This window comes from Pan paniscus, chromosome 9, assembly GCF_029289425.2.
Source record: "Pan paniscus chromosome 9, NHGRI_mPanPan1-v2.0_pri, whole genome shotgun sequence".
Taxonomy (NCBI): domain Eukaryota; kingdom Metazoa; phylum Chordata; class Mammalia; order Primates; family Hominidae; genus Pan; species Pan paniscus.
In genome coordinates, this window is record NC_073258.2 from 59,486,832 (window position 1) to 59,500,920 (window position 14,089).

General features: G+C 33.8%; 1 pseudogene; it reads right to left on the reverse strand.

Moving 5' to 3' along the window:
* Positions 1–9,193: 9,193 nt before the first annotated feature.
* Positions 9,194–9,928, reverse strand: LOC100967502 (olfactory receptor 5B3-like; annotated as a pseudogene).
* Between the last annotated feature and the right edge of the window lie 4,161 nt (positions 9,929–14,089).

Genomic DNA, 14,089 nt, shown 5'->3' on the forward strand with positions numbered 1-14,089 from the left:
CACTTAGCTCCTCTAAGATCATTATTTTTTTTTTTTTGACGAGAAAGTTACAGATCTCCATTACATTAGGGTCAGTATTGTGTAAACAGGGCTAAGCACCCTTGTTGGGGTCCTTCAAGGGTCACTTCTACACAGATCAAAAGCACTGAGAGAAACATAAAAACTTAAAATTTTATTATACTCACAGGTCTTAAAGAAGAGGTACAGTATTACCAGAGGGTCACATAATTCACCAAAAGCTGTGGGTTGAGCTTGGTTGTCAGGAAAACAGACAGAAGAGATGACTCATGGGTGAGCATTTTTATTGGGGGTAGTCATAGGTGGTGCAGCCATAGCATAAAGGAAGTATTTTTGTTGGTTAATTTAAATGTAACTAGGTCAAAACTGGGAAAGGAAGGCATCAAATGGAAAGGTCATCATATGACTTACTGCCTGGCCACATATGTTGAGAGATGAGTGCTTGGTAGTGGACAATGACTAGGTAAAAGTTTAAAACAAGCAGAGAGAATGCAACTACTTTAGAGCCACTGAGGCAACAAAGAATAGCCTTATATTACATTTCATTACTGGACATGTATTTCATTCCTTTGATTGTGTCATGGTTTCCTGATTCTTTGCATTTCTTGTAGCTTTGCCTTGGTGTCTGTGTTTGAATAAAAAGTCCCCTTTCCCAGTCTTTACAAACTGGCTTTGGCAGCATGCTGAAAGACTAGAAGATTGAATATATGCCCCACTTTCTTCTCCCTCCAAGAGAAAATTTTAGACTGAGGCAGTCTCTCAGTTGGTGCCGAGCTGTGACAACTTGAAAAAATTGCTGATATGGTAAAGTGAAATTGCTCTTTTTACATGTTTCAATGTGACTGTTCTTAGTTTTGTATTTGTCTGGGGGTACTGCAACTATTTAACTAGATTCTGCACTTCCCATAAAGTTATTTTGATCCACACATCATTGCTAAATTGGTGTTTCTGTGGAAGACAAAGTTGGGCATTTCTACTCTGCCATCTTGCTGGCATCTCTACAACCTGACTTAAATTCTTTTTTGTATTTTCTATCTCTTTGCTCTCTGAACTGTATTTTGAACTATATTTCTCAATTTAACTTTGTCTAGTTTAATATTTATCCCCTCAATCAAAAATTGTATAAAATTGTTGTGAATGCATATTTTTATGTTATCTTATTGGTTTTCTTTTCATATTTCACATTGCTATTTTTGTTTCATTTGTTTCCAACTCTTAAATGAGATTAGACTCCATCTAAAGTGCACAATCTTAACCATCTTTCCAAAATTCTGTGTCACATTAACTTTTCTATGTATTACTTTCCTCATCTGTACAATTGAAAAAATAATATTTTTCTCCCTTTATAATAGATGAATAAAATAAAATAGATTATATAGAATACTTAGTGTAATGTTTGCTTCAGACTAAGTACTCATTCTCCTCCTAGATAGCTTTGCACATATGCAAAGCTTTAGAACTTGTGATCACTTTATAATAAATATGTTCTACCATGTGCTCAGAATTAAAATATAAAGTTTTCCCAGCTCTAACACAGAAGGCACAGCTTGGATCTCTTTGACCTAATACACTTAACGAGAACTGAATTCTGACTTTATGACAGTTTCTGTGTTAATCACCGTTATTAAAAAGTGAATAACATGATTACTTATTATGGGGGTAGAGCCAATAAGCTCTGTAAATAAGCACCCAAATAGTAATAAGTGATATAATTGATATCTCTATAATGTGTTATGAAATCACCATGAAAATGTTCAGAATGTGCCAGAGCACCCTACATGAATTTTCTTTCTTCTGTGAGTTGCCACACTGCGATAAAACATATAAAATGTTCATCTAATTAAAGTTATTTTTGAAAAATAACTAATTTCTGTATTCCACTAAAATACCAAGAAGCCAATGCGCTGCCCACTCTCTTATATATACTTCTAGGTATAAAGCAGCAAGAAATGACTCTTTTTCATCTAGAAATTCAGATATGCAGGCATGTGGATAAAATTGTACTGCAAAACACAAGATCAATTATAATCCTAGCTCTGTTCATAAAGAGCTGGATATAGATTTACCATGGCCATATCTTCTTAATTCATAAAATGAAATACCTTCTACCCCTTCTCATAAGCTGTGCTCCTACTCTCATGTGGCAATGAAAATGACAGTAGTTTGATAGCATAAAAGATATTAATATTTTTAAATCAGGCAATCTGAGCCATTACTTTTCATGGTATACTTAATCTCTTATTGGTTACTGTTCCACAATTTCTATTATGGTAATATTTTATAATTACTCTCCCTTTATTAATTTTTAGAAACTTTTTGACACATTGTTTTCTTGGTTTCATTTAGTTCTTTGTTCAAGACTTCCTTTAGCTCTATGAACATATTTAAGATATTTGTCTTAAAAATTCCAAAAAGTACAGAACACCAGTTAAAAATAAAACATCTAAATGAGCATAAAGATATGTTATATTCATGGATTGGCAGACTTCAAGATGACTATTTTCCAGACTTTATATGATCTCAACTGAAACTCAAGTGAGCTTTTTTTTGGGTAAATACTGACAAACTCGTTATAACTTTTTGCATAACAGAAAACCTAGCAGAATAGACAAAATAATTATAAAAGAACAAAGCTGAAGCATGTACATGACCTGGTTTCATGTCTTACCTTTATAATAGAAGTCAATACAATATGGTATTGAGCAAAAGGTAGACACATAAATCAATGGAATTGATTACAGGATACAGAAATTGATCCACAGGTAGATAATAAATTGAATTTTGTGAAAGATGGAAAGACAGACCAATGGAGAAAATATGCTATGTTTTGAGCATTTGTTCCTCCAGAACCCAGGTTGAAATTTAATTGCCATTGTGATGTTATTGGAAGGTGGGATCTTTCAGATATATTTAAGTCATGAAGGCTGTACCCTATCAATAGACTAATGTCATTATCACTGGAATGGGTTCATTATTGCAGGGGTGAGCTTTCCCCCTCTTGCTCTCTCTTACCCTCTCTTTGCTTTCCCATCATGAAATGATGCAGAAAGAAGCCCCTTACCAAATGCCAGCCCCTTGGATCTTGGAGTTCCTAGCCTCTAGAACAGTGAACCAATAAATTTCTGTTCATTATAATTAATTATCCAGTCTGTGCTATTTGGTTATAGCAGCCAGCACAAATGAACAAAGACAAAATATATTCTCTCAACAAACTGTGCCACAACAATTGTTTGTCCATATGCCAAAAAGGAACTAAATGTAAAGTGTAAACTGAAACTCTATGTTCCCATAAACCTCTTTCAAAATGTTTGTAAAAATCTTTATTGAGAATAATAATGGCTTAACCTTTAAGCAGATGATGATGAAGTAATTAAATTGTATTACAAATGTGTGACATAATTTCATTGAAGGTAGATGAGAAAAAAGAACGTTGATCTAAGTAACATTGGAAAACAGTGTGTTGACCAAAAACTTTGTCTAAAAGTAAAAGGAATTATATATAAATATGGTTCTGTTGTTGCTAAAGTTGCTTCTTATTATGATGAACAATTATGGAACTGCCTTACTTGTGTATTGGAGTCAAAAAATAAGTCTATAAATAGGGGTTGTGGAGAGCTAAGTTCTAACTGTCAGAAGGGAAGTCATAGATAAGAAAGGGGGAAGATTAAATGAACTGGATTGGAGTCAGAAATATTGATAGGAAGCCATGTTTAGCTTAATAGCAATAGGATATAGATATAAACACACATATACTTTCTAGATATAAAAATAAGTGTAGTTGTGTGCATATATTAATATGTATGTATTCTATGTATACTAGCTCTATCTCTAAGAGGACCTAGAAGAAGTTAAACTCCAAGAGCTGCAGACACACCCCGCAGTGTGTTGTTGATTGAGCCAATAAACAAATGAATGGAAGAGATAAATTTTGCTACAAAAGAACTAGATGTAGCTTAGTTTCACAACACCTAGAGTGTGAGCTGGACTTAGTGACTTTCTAATGAATAGAATATAGAAAAGTTTTAAAAACTAATGTACAACGGAGAAACTTAGTAAATTTTCTCTAGCACGTATGATCATGTTAACATTAGTGATTAAGTCAGGTTGATAGAATATACTCTTGATGTGATGTCGTGATAATAGAATTTTATCTCAGAGGTATTTCTCCTGAAAACCCATTACCCCAGGCAAATCATTAAAAAAACTTCAGAAAATTTCAAATGGTAAGCATTTTGTGAAATTCCTGGCTAGAAATCCTTAAAATTGTCATGATCATCAAAAACAGATAAAGAATGAGAACTTGTCACAGAGAATTAGAGATTAAAGAGACATGACAAGTAAATGTAAGAAGAGGAAAAGCATATTAGTGGAAAACTAATGAAATCTGAATAAAGCCTGAAATTTAAAATATAACATTGTAGTAATCTTGGTTTCTTAGTTTTGACAAATACCGTAATATGAGATTATAACGTAGGGGAAAACAGAGGAGGGTTTATATTCAATTCTCATGACTGCTGTGACAAATTATCACAAATTTAGAAACTTAAAATAACACATATTTATTTCACAGCTCTGAACTTCAAAAGTTCAAAAGCAGTTTCACTAGACCAAATTAATTGTTGGCAGTGATATGTTCCCACAGGAGGGTCTAAGGGACAATCCATTTATTGCCTCTTCCATAAGACAGAAATAAATATTTGTGTCGTACTACACTGCCCCACAAACACCAGCATCTTAGCACATACAAGTGCAGTCTTACAAACACTGAGATGTTCAAGCATCTAATTTTACAGAGACAAAAAAGAAGATACAGGTGCACACTCCTGGGAGTAGTTTTTATATAGTATAGAGCTCCCCGAGGATCAAAAGGAAAAGCATAAAAAATCATGCATTATATTGGCATATTGAATTTATGTTATCTTTTTCACTGATAGAAATGTTCATGTTTATATTCTATCTGTACATTTAAAAACATTTCAGTTAATTGTGTGATTTGCATGTATGAAGTAATTTTGCAAATATAATCACACATTATACTTTTATATAATCAGATTGAATTTATTTTTGTAATTTACTAAATAGCATTTATCTGATGTGTGACTTGCCACTTAATGACATATTATGTCAAACTAAAAATTATGAGATGATTCATTTAGTGATGAGATTCCCAGGAAATCACTGGGTCCAAAAGTGGGGCATGCAAGCACTGAGAATCTAGATTTAAAAATTTCAGCAAAGCAGAAAATAAGCTGTACTTGTTGAAATGCTACATGCCTCTGAAGAAAGTTTATATTATGGCTCAAATATTCAATATATTGATACAATTGGGCTCAGCTTAATTATTTTAATCATTCACTTAACAAATAATTAGAGAGAATCTACAATGAAACAGGTATCTAGGTGCTGAGCAGGATCATGCAAACAAAACAAAAGTCACTGCTCTTAAGAAGTTTAAGTTCTAACTGGGGATGGTAAATGAAAAGTGATCAAATAAACATACAGTAGGGAGTGTTAAGGACTATGAAGAATAATGCAGGGTGACAGGATAGTACACATGGTGAGGGGAGAGGGACTTATATAAAGGGAAGGCTTCCATGATTTGTTAACATTTATTTGAGCAAAGACCTGAGTGGAGGAAGAAAAATTTCCATACAGAGGGAAGAGCAAGTGCAAATGTCCTGAGGCAGGAGCATGTTTGGAGATGTGAAAAAATATCAAGGAGAGTAATGTGAACGGATAGAGACAAAACACTGGAGAAGTGACAAGAGATAATGTATCTCAACTAAATTAAATTTTAATAAGTAACATTTCAAAGCCCTTGCAGAGAGAAAATATGTAGAAAATTATTATCTCAGGCCATAAATAGAGTGAATGTTGGTAGTCATGTATGGATACATTGAAAATGCCTATATTTTCCCTTAATTTTTATTATCCTCTGGCTATTTTATCCTTTTGAAAAGTGTAACGTATCATCTATGATTTCTTTGAGCAGTGCTTTGTAGTTCTCCCTGTAGAGATCTTTCACTTCCTTGGTTAGATATATTACTAGGTATCTTTTGTTTTTGTTATTGTAAATGGGATGTATTCTTGATTTGGCTCTCAGCTTAAACATTATTAGTGTATAGAAATACCACTGATTTTCATAGATTGATTTTTGTATCCAGAAACTTTACTGAAGTCATTAATCAGTTGCAGGACCTTTTGGTAGAATCTTTAGGGTTTTATAGCTATAGAATCATATCAACTTGGAAAAAAGACAGTTTACTGACTTCTTGTTCTATTTGGATGTCTTTTATTTCTTTCTCTTGCCTGATTGCTCTGGCTGGAACTTCCAGTACTATGTTGAGTAAGAGTGGTGACAGTGGGCATCCTTTTCTTGTTCTAGTTATCAAGGGGAATGCTTTGTGTTTTTGCTTGTTCAGTATAATGTTGACTCTGGGTATGTCATAGATGGCTTTTATTATTTTCAGGTATATTCATTCAATGCCTAGTTTGTCCAGGATTTTTATCACGAAGGGATGTTGGATTTTATAAAAATCTTTTTTTCTATCAAATTAATCATATGGTTTCTGTTTTTAATTCTGCTTTTGTGGTGAATCACATTTATTGATTTGCATATATTGAAACAACGTTGCATTCCTGGAATAAAGCCTACTTGATTATGGTGAATTGATTTTTTGATGAACTGGTGGATTCAGTTTGATAGTATTTTGTTGAGGATTTTTGTGTCCATGTTCATCAGGGAAACAAGTGGAAAAAAAAATCCATGCTCCTGGATTAGAAGAATCAATATTGTCAAAATGGCCATATTGCCCAAAGCAATCTGCAGATTCAATGCTATTCCTATCAAACTACCAACATCATTTTTCACAGAACTAGAAAAAACTATTCTTAAATTCATTGGAGCCAAAAAAGAGCTTGAATAGTGAAAGCAATCCAAAACAAAAACAACAAAGCCAGAGGCATCATATTTCCCAACTTTAAACTATACTATAAGGCTACAATAACCAAAACAGCATGGTACAGAAACAGACACATAGACCAATGGAACACAATAGGAAATCCAGAAAGAAAGCTACTCACCTACAGTTATCTTATCTTCAACAAAATCAACAAAAATAAGCAATGAAGAAAGGACTCTGTATTCAATAAATGGTGCTGGGATACCTGGCTAGCCATATGCAGAAGAATGAAACTGGAAGAATGAAATTGGACCCCTAATTTTACTGTATGCAAAATTTAACTAAAAATGGATTAAAGACTTAAATATAAGACCTCAAACTATGAGAATCTGGAAGAAAACATCATTCTGGGCATTGGCCTTGGAAAAGAATTTATGAATAAGGCCTCAAAAACAATTGCAACAAAACCAAAATTTGGCAAGTGAGACCTAATTAAACCAAAGAACCTTTGTACAACAAAAGAGACTATCAAACTAAAGAGATTTTACAGAGCAAAAGAAACTGTCAATAGAGTAAACAGACAATCTACAGAATGGAGGGAAATATTTGCTAATTATGCATCTGAGAGAGGTTGAATATCCAGAATGTATAAGCAACTTAAACAGTTAAACAAGTAAAACATAAATAATCCCATTTAAAAATGAGGAAAAGACACTTTTCAAAAGAAGACATACAAACTACCAACAAACATGAAAAAATGCTTAACATCACTAATCATCAGAGAAATGCAGATCAAAACCACAATGAGATACTTTCTCACATAAGGCAGAATGGCTATTAATAAGAAATCAAAAAAGAACAGACGTTGGTGAGGTTGTGGAGCAAAGGGGACACTTATACATTGTTGGTGAGAATGTAAATTAGTGCAGCCACCATGGAAAGCAGTTTGGAAATTTTTCAAACAACTTAAAACAGAGCTATCATTCAACCCAGCAGTCCCATTACTGGCTATATATCCAAAAGAAAGCAAATTGTTCTACCAATAAGACACATATACTCATATGTTCATTGCAGCACTATTCACAATAACAAAGAGATGGAATCAACCAAGGTGCCCATCAATGGTGACTGGATAAAGAAAATGTGGTACATAAACACCATGTAATACTACACAGCCATAACAAATAGTGAAATCATATCCTTTGCAGCAACATGGATGCAGCTGGTGGCCACTATCTTAAGCACATTAATGCAGGAATATACAACCAAATACCACACATTCTCACTTACAAGTGGGAGCTGAGCCATGGGTACTCATGGACATAAAGATGGCAACAATAGACACTGAAGACTACTAGAGGAAGGGACACAAGGGCTGACAAACTAACTATTGGGTACTATGCTCAGTATCTGAGTGACAGGACCTTCTGTACTCCAAACTTCAACATCACAAATTATACCCATTTAACAAACTTGCACATGTACTCCCTGAATCTTAAATAAAAGTTAAAAAAAAAGAAAAAAGAAAGCTTTTTGTCTTTTATATAAAGAAAATGTAATATAAAAATGTATGTTCTACAAAATGATTTAAAGACAGAAATATTAATCATTTAAAATGCTTTAGCTATGTATCTCTCAATAAAATATGCTAACAATATGAGCCAATACTTTCATTTAAAGCCATAGCACTTTTTTCTCAAACAATAATGCTTAGAATATTCAACTTAAGAAAAAAGTAACAGTAGTCAAAAATTTATATTTGAATTCCCCAATTAACTAAATTATTTTTATTAAAACCCTAGCCACATTCCCTTTACCTCTGGCTAATTTTTCACTCCTATGTGTATGTGCTCATAGCAGTCACATGTATGCATTTCTGTTCATGGGTTTGTTTGTCACCAGTTTTTACATGTATGTTACTTGTGCCATATGATAGAGAAAATGCATATAAAGAGTGAATAAATTAAGTCTTCCTAATGCATTTTTTGAACTACATCACTTTATGATTTCCTTACGCCATTTTTATTCAGGTATTACATTTCTAATCATTATATTTCCCTTTTCTAGACAACAGACTTTTGAAGAGGTAAGGATATAATTTCTAGAAATTAACTGGATTGTGGGCCTTAAAATGTCGTGAAGTGACTGGAGAATTTCAGAAAGGAATGAAACTAGGTATTATGCATGCTGAAATGTTAAACTCACAATCCTAGAGACAATTTTACCTTCTCAACAATTTTCTTGAATGTACTCTTCACCTTGTTCTTCAATCTTTAGACCACATGGTTCACCATGGGGAAGACAATAGTATAAAACACAGCTGCAATTTTGACTGTGTCAATGGAATGACTGGAGCTGGGCTGTATATGCATGAAGATAATAGTCCCATAGAAGATGGCAACCGCAGTGAGGTGAGAGGCACAAATGGCCAAAGCCTTCTGGTATCCTGCAGTTGAGTGCATCTTTAGGATGGTGATAAACATCAATAAGTAGGATATCAAGATAACTAGAAGGGCAAAGAGGATATTGAGCTGGTTACATAAACAAGAACCACTACATTCACATGTCTATCAGAGCAAGACAGAGCCATGACTGCTGGAACCTCACAGAAAAAGTGATGGACTTCATTGGACATACAGAAAGAGACTGAATGTTTCCCCAGTGTGAATGGAGGCATTCAGGAAACCACCGACATATGAACCTATGGCCAGACATGTACACACACTTGTCATCATGGTGGTGGTGTAATGCAGGGGTTTGCACACTGCTGCATAGTGGCCAGAGGCCATTAAGGCCAATAGTAAATTTACCACACTGGCAAAGGAATCAGAAAAGAATGTCTGAGTAGCCCACACAGTATAGGAAATGATTTTGTGTTCTCTAAGGAGCCCGGTCATGACCTTTGGAGTGACAACTGAAGAGTAAAAAAAGTCTACCAGAGACAGATTACTGAAGAAGAAGTACATTGGATTGTGGAGCTGAGAGTACCAGAGAATCAAAATGATCATCCCCAAGTTTCCAACTACATTGATGAGATAGATGAGAACAAACATGATAAAGAAGGGGACCTGCAGTTCTGGGACATTGCTTAGTCCTAGGAAGATGAACTGTGACACCTCTGTACTGTTCTACATCAGTGTTATTTGGAATCAGGAGACACCCTATATGAATGAGAAATAAAGGAACAGAACATTAAAGGCAGTAGAGATTGCAGTGAAAATAAAATGTTTATGTACATTATGTACTATTTCATTATAGCAATAATATGTGTTTCATGATTTTCCATAATGAAAGCATGAACTTAACAACAAGATTTAGTGGATTAATTATCAATAGAGCCCTAGACTGTTGACTGAAAGATCCATAGAGGTCATCTCTCCAGTGTTTAATTTTTATATATTTACAAACTGAGATCTGGAAAAATTTGTGAATTATCCAATATGATAATTCTGGAATTAACAAATCAGCCAGTTCAACTTTTAATAGTCTAATAAATTCATAGACTTCTACGTTGCCAATGTGCCCAGAGCTAGATATTTTTACATCTATATTCCTTGATTCCTCTCAATAAATTTATAAAATTGAGTAGTTGTTACTTTCATTTAGATTGTGAGGCACCAAAGGTTAAGTGTTTTATTCATGTTTACAGAATTATTCATTGGCAGGCAAAGCTTTGACTCCAGACAGAATTGTTACCAAATTTGATTGACTAAATTGCATTTAAATAAAACTGAATTTAACTCAATTTAGAATTATTCATTTTCTCTATTATTTCAAACTCAGTGTTTGTGATTTCACAGTGAATTAACTTAAAGATACATGCATAGTAGATGTGGTGAGATAACTGGGGCAGTAGAAGAATGTGTAAACCGCAGAGGTGATGCTGAGGGACTGGAGGGCATAGCACTATGTATGGAGCTTGGGCTCTGGGAAGAGGTGCATGTCATTTCTACATGTACAACCTAAGAATCACTGGTCCTAACCTAACTACCTAAACAAGAATTTCTTCATCTACATAAAGAAGGTGGTAATGAGGCCTACCCCAAGGTATTATTTGGAGGATGAAATGAGAGAGTGCATTAAAAAAAGTCAATGAGTAAAATGCTGATTGTTTAGCACAGCCTGATGAGTGCTAGTTGTGCTTCTGTTATTGGAATGAAATGATGGCCTTTATGTGGTTTGAGAAGATAAGTGGCAACATGTAGAGCTTCAAGTATGGATAATGCTTGAAGTCTTAAGTATCCCACTTTATTTTGCTTTTTTTTCCCCACACACCAGGTTCATGAGATTTTATGTGCCCCCCCACAGTGATTTACACTTAGTTCATGCTCTGCCCATATGATTGGCTGCTCTGTTCATTCCGTGTGAGCCATTCTTTTGTTTAATATTTTTTTCTTGGAATCCACAATTTTCTTGAGTTGAAAATTTCTTTTTCTCATTACTGTCATCCTTATAATTGAATCACATATATTGATGGCTGAAAGTTCATAGTTTGTGGATTACCTTTAGTCTGCAGTTGTGTTTTGGTGGAAAGTTTATGTTTAAAATGTTTTTATTTGAATCTGTTCTAGTGTATGAACAGTATTTTAAGTCTTTTTAATTTTAATTTAAAGCTTTTGGAAGCATTTCCATCATTTGCTAAATTCTATTCCCTATTATTGTCCTCCTATTCCTTTACAACTTCAATGTACAACCCTAGCCCAGGAGGGTTTTATGTTTGTCCATCTTAACACACATCCCACTTTTAGCATATACTATGTTCCAAAATATAGGATAAGAGCTTTATACATAGCCGTGTGTGTGATTGTGTTTGTGTTTGTGTTTGCAAGCCTGTTCTTAGTTATCAACAAGGCAATTGATAATTCGTGAAGTTATGTGATATTGTACAATTCTACGGCTAGTATAAGGAAGATTTTAAGATTCAAGATTTAAACCCAGTTTTATCATAATCAAAAGCCTGTTCTTTTAGCCACATCACTCTCTACATGTTTAGATATGCTAATAATAATAAGGATGAGATTATGGGATTATAGGAAAAATGTTAAAATTCAGATATTCAAATGTTAAAATGTTCAGATATTGCTAATTCACTTAGGTTCTTTTGTAGTTCAAAGTAGGATCATTTCATTCTGTATTATTTATTTAATCTCCAATGAGAAGCCAATGGATAGTGAACAAATTGAAATTACTATCTATTCAATCAGAACATCACCTATATGATTTTTGTTAATATTTTTAGAAAGCAACCTTAGGATGTTTTATAAGTATCACCAAACTCTCTATTGATGGAATTTTAATATTTATACCCTAGCTTCACCTCAGTGTTTTAGAAAAATGTTCAAAATCTATATTTCTGTGCTCAAATAACTCATAGTATGTTATATTTGCCCCATTATTTTTTCAGGAATTAAATTTTTTACTAAAAGTATACATTGAATATAGAAGCTTATCTTGTTCCTTGAAAACAAGGAACAGCCACTCCTGAATAGTGTGTTTGAAATCAGAAATTCCTCCATGAAATAACGTAAATATTGTTTGAGAAAGTCTCTTGCAGGTAGGTTCTTCAAGAGGTTCTAAGGATTCTTAGACTAAGAACATCCTCTTCAAGAGGTTTTAAGGACTTAAGGCAGGGAAAGATGGAGGAAAGACACTAATACACATTCAGGTCATGATTCTATCCTTCCTTCTTTCTATGTCCTTAAGGAGTTATTTATATCCTCCTTATTTGTAAAATAAAGATTATAAAATTACATCTTCCATATAATACAAATAATTATGTTTGTAAATAGCAAATAAAAGAAGGTCTCCAAAACAACTTGCTAAGTGGTTATTATTTTTGTTGCTTAATATAATTTTAATTTGGGTGTGTGTGTGTGTATTTTTTGTTCTTAACTATAGTAGTAACCTCATAATAAATCTTCACGGCAGAAGAAGACCTGTTTGTACTAACACATATTAAGATTCAGACGAATAAATGATGACCAAGGAGGCCCATCACACAGCCTGGTCTCTCTAAAATAAAGTTACCTGGAGTCATGTTGACTTTCAGAGGCTAATGCTAATGAACCAGCAGGGAATTATGGAGATATGGAACTCTCTGGGGATGTCCCTCATGAGGGCATCTATAGCTCCTCATCCACCCTCCCAGGGAAGAAGCAATTTAACTACCTGTGGGAATTAAGCAGGATATTTTGACTGTTCACACATATGTTTGTATTAGTTTCTTTTTCATTTTTAATTAATGTATATTTTACAAACATTAACATGTGTATATTTAAAGTACAGTTCTAAAAATTTGCTCATAACATGAATGGTTATATATTCATGTAACCATTAACATGATCATGCATAATAAATAACCTCAAGCTTCTTGGTTGTCAAACCATTCTCCCACCCACTGCACATGGCAAACACAATCTTTTTGTGTACATAATTTTATTTTTGCAAGAATATACTTAACTAGAATCCTAGAATATGTAATCTTTGGTTCTGGCACCTTTCATTTAGCATAGCAAACATATTGGAGGTCTATCCATACTGTTACCTGTAACAGTAGTAGTATATTTTTGTTAATTGACAAATTATAGATGCAAATTATAGAAGTAAATAACATCTTCACATGTCAGCAGGAAAGAGAGAGCAAAGGGGTAAGAGCCCCTTATAAAATCATCAGACCTCGTGGGAACTCACTCACTATCATGAGAACATCATGGGGGAAACCACCTCCTGATCCAATCACTTCCCACCAGGTTTCTCCCTTGACACACAGGGATTATGGGGATTACAATTCGAGATGAGATTTGGGTGGGGACACAAAGCCAAACCATATCAAGTATATACATTTTTTCTTCAATTTAAGTTCCTAGAACAGTAATTTGACTAAAGAAATAAATAACATTAGATAAATTTGTTCTAATATTCTAATACCTCAATTAATTATTTTAAATACTTTTTATTAAAAACTAGTCAGATCCCATTCAACTCTGACAAATTTCTCACATACATTTGCTTCTGTTCATGAGCTTGTTTGTGCCCCTGTTAGGCACATATGTTTGCATTGATGGGTGATAGAAAAAATGCAGTGGGACAAGGAAACAAATCAACTGCCATTAGAAAGGTTTTGACAAAAAGGACCCAAATGTTCTTATGCTTTTCCAGCAGTATTTTCA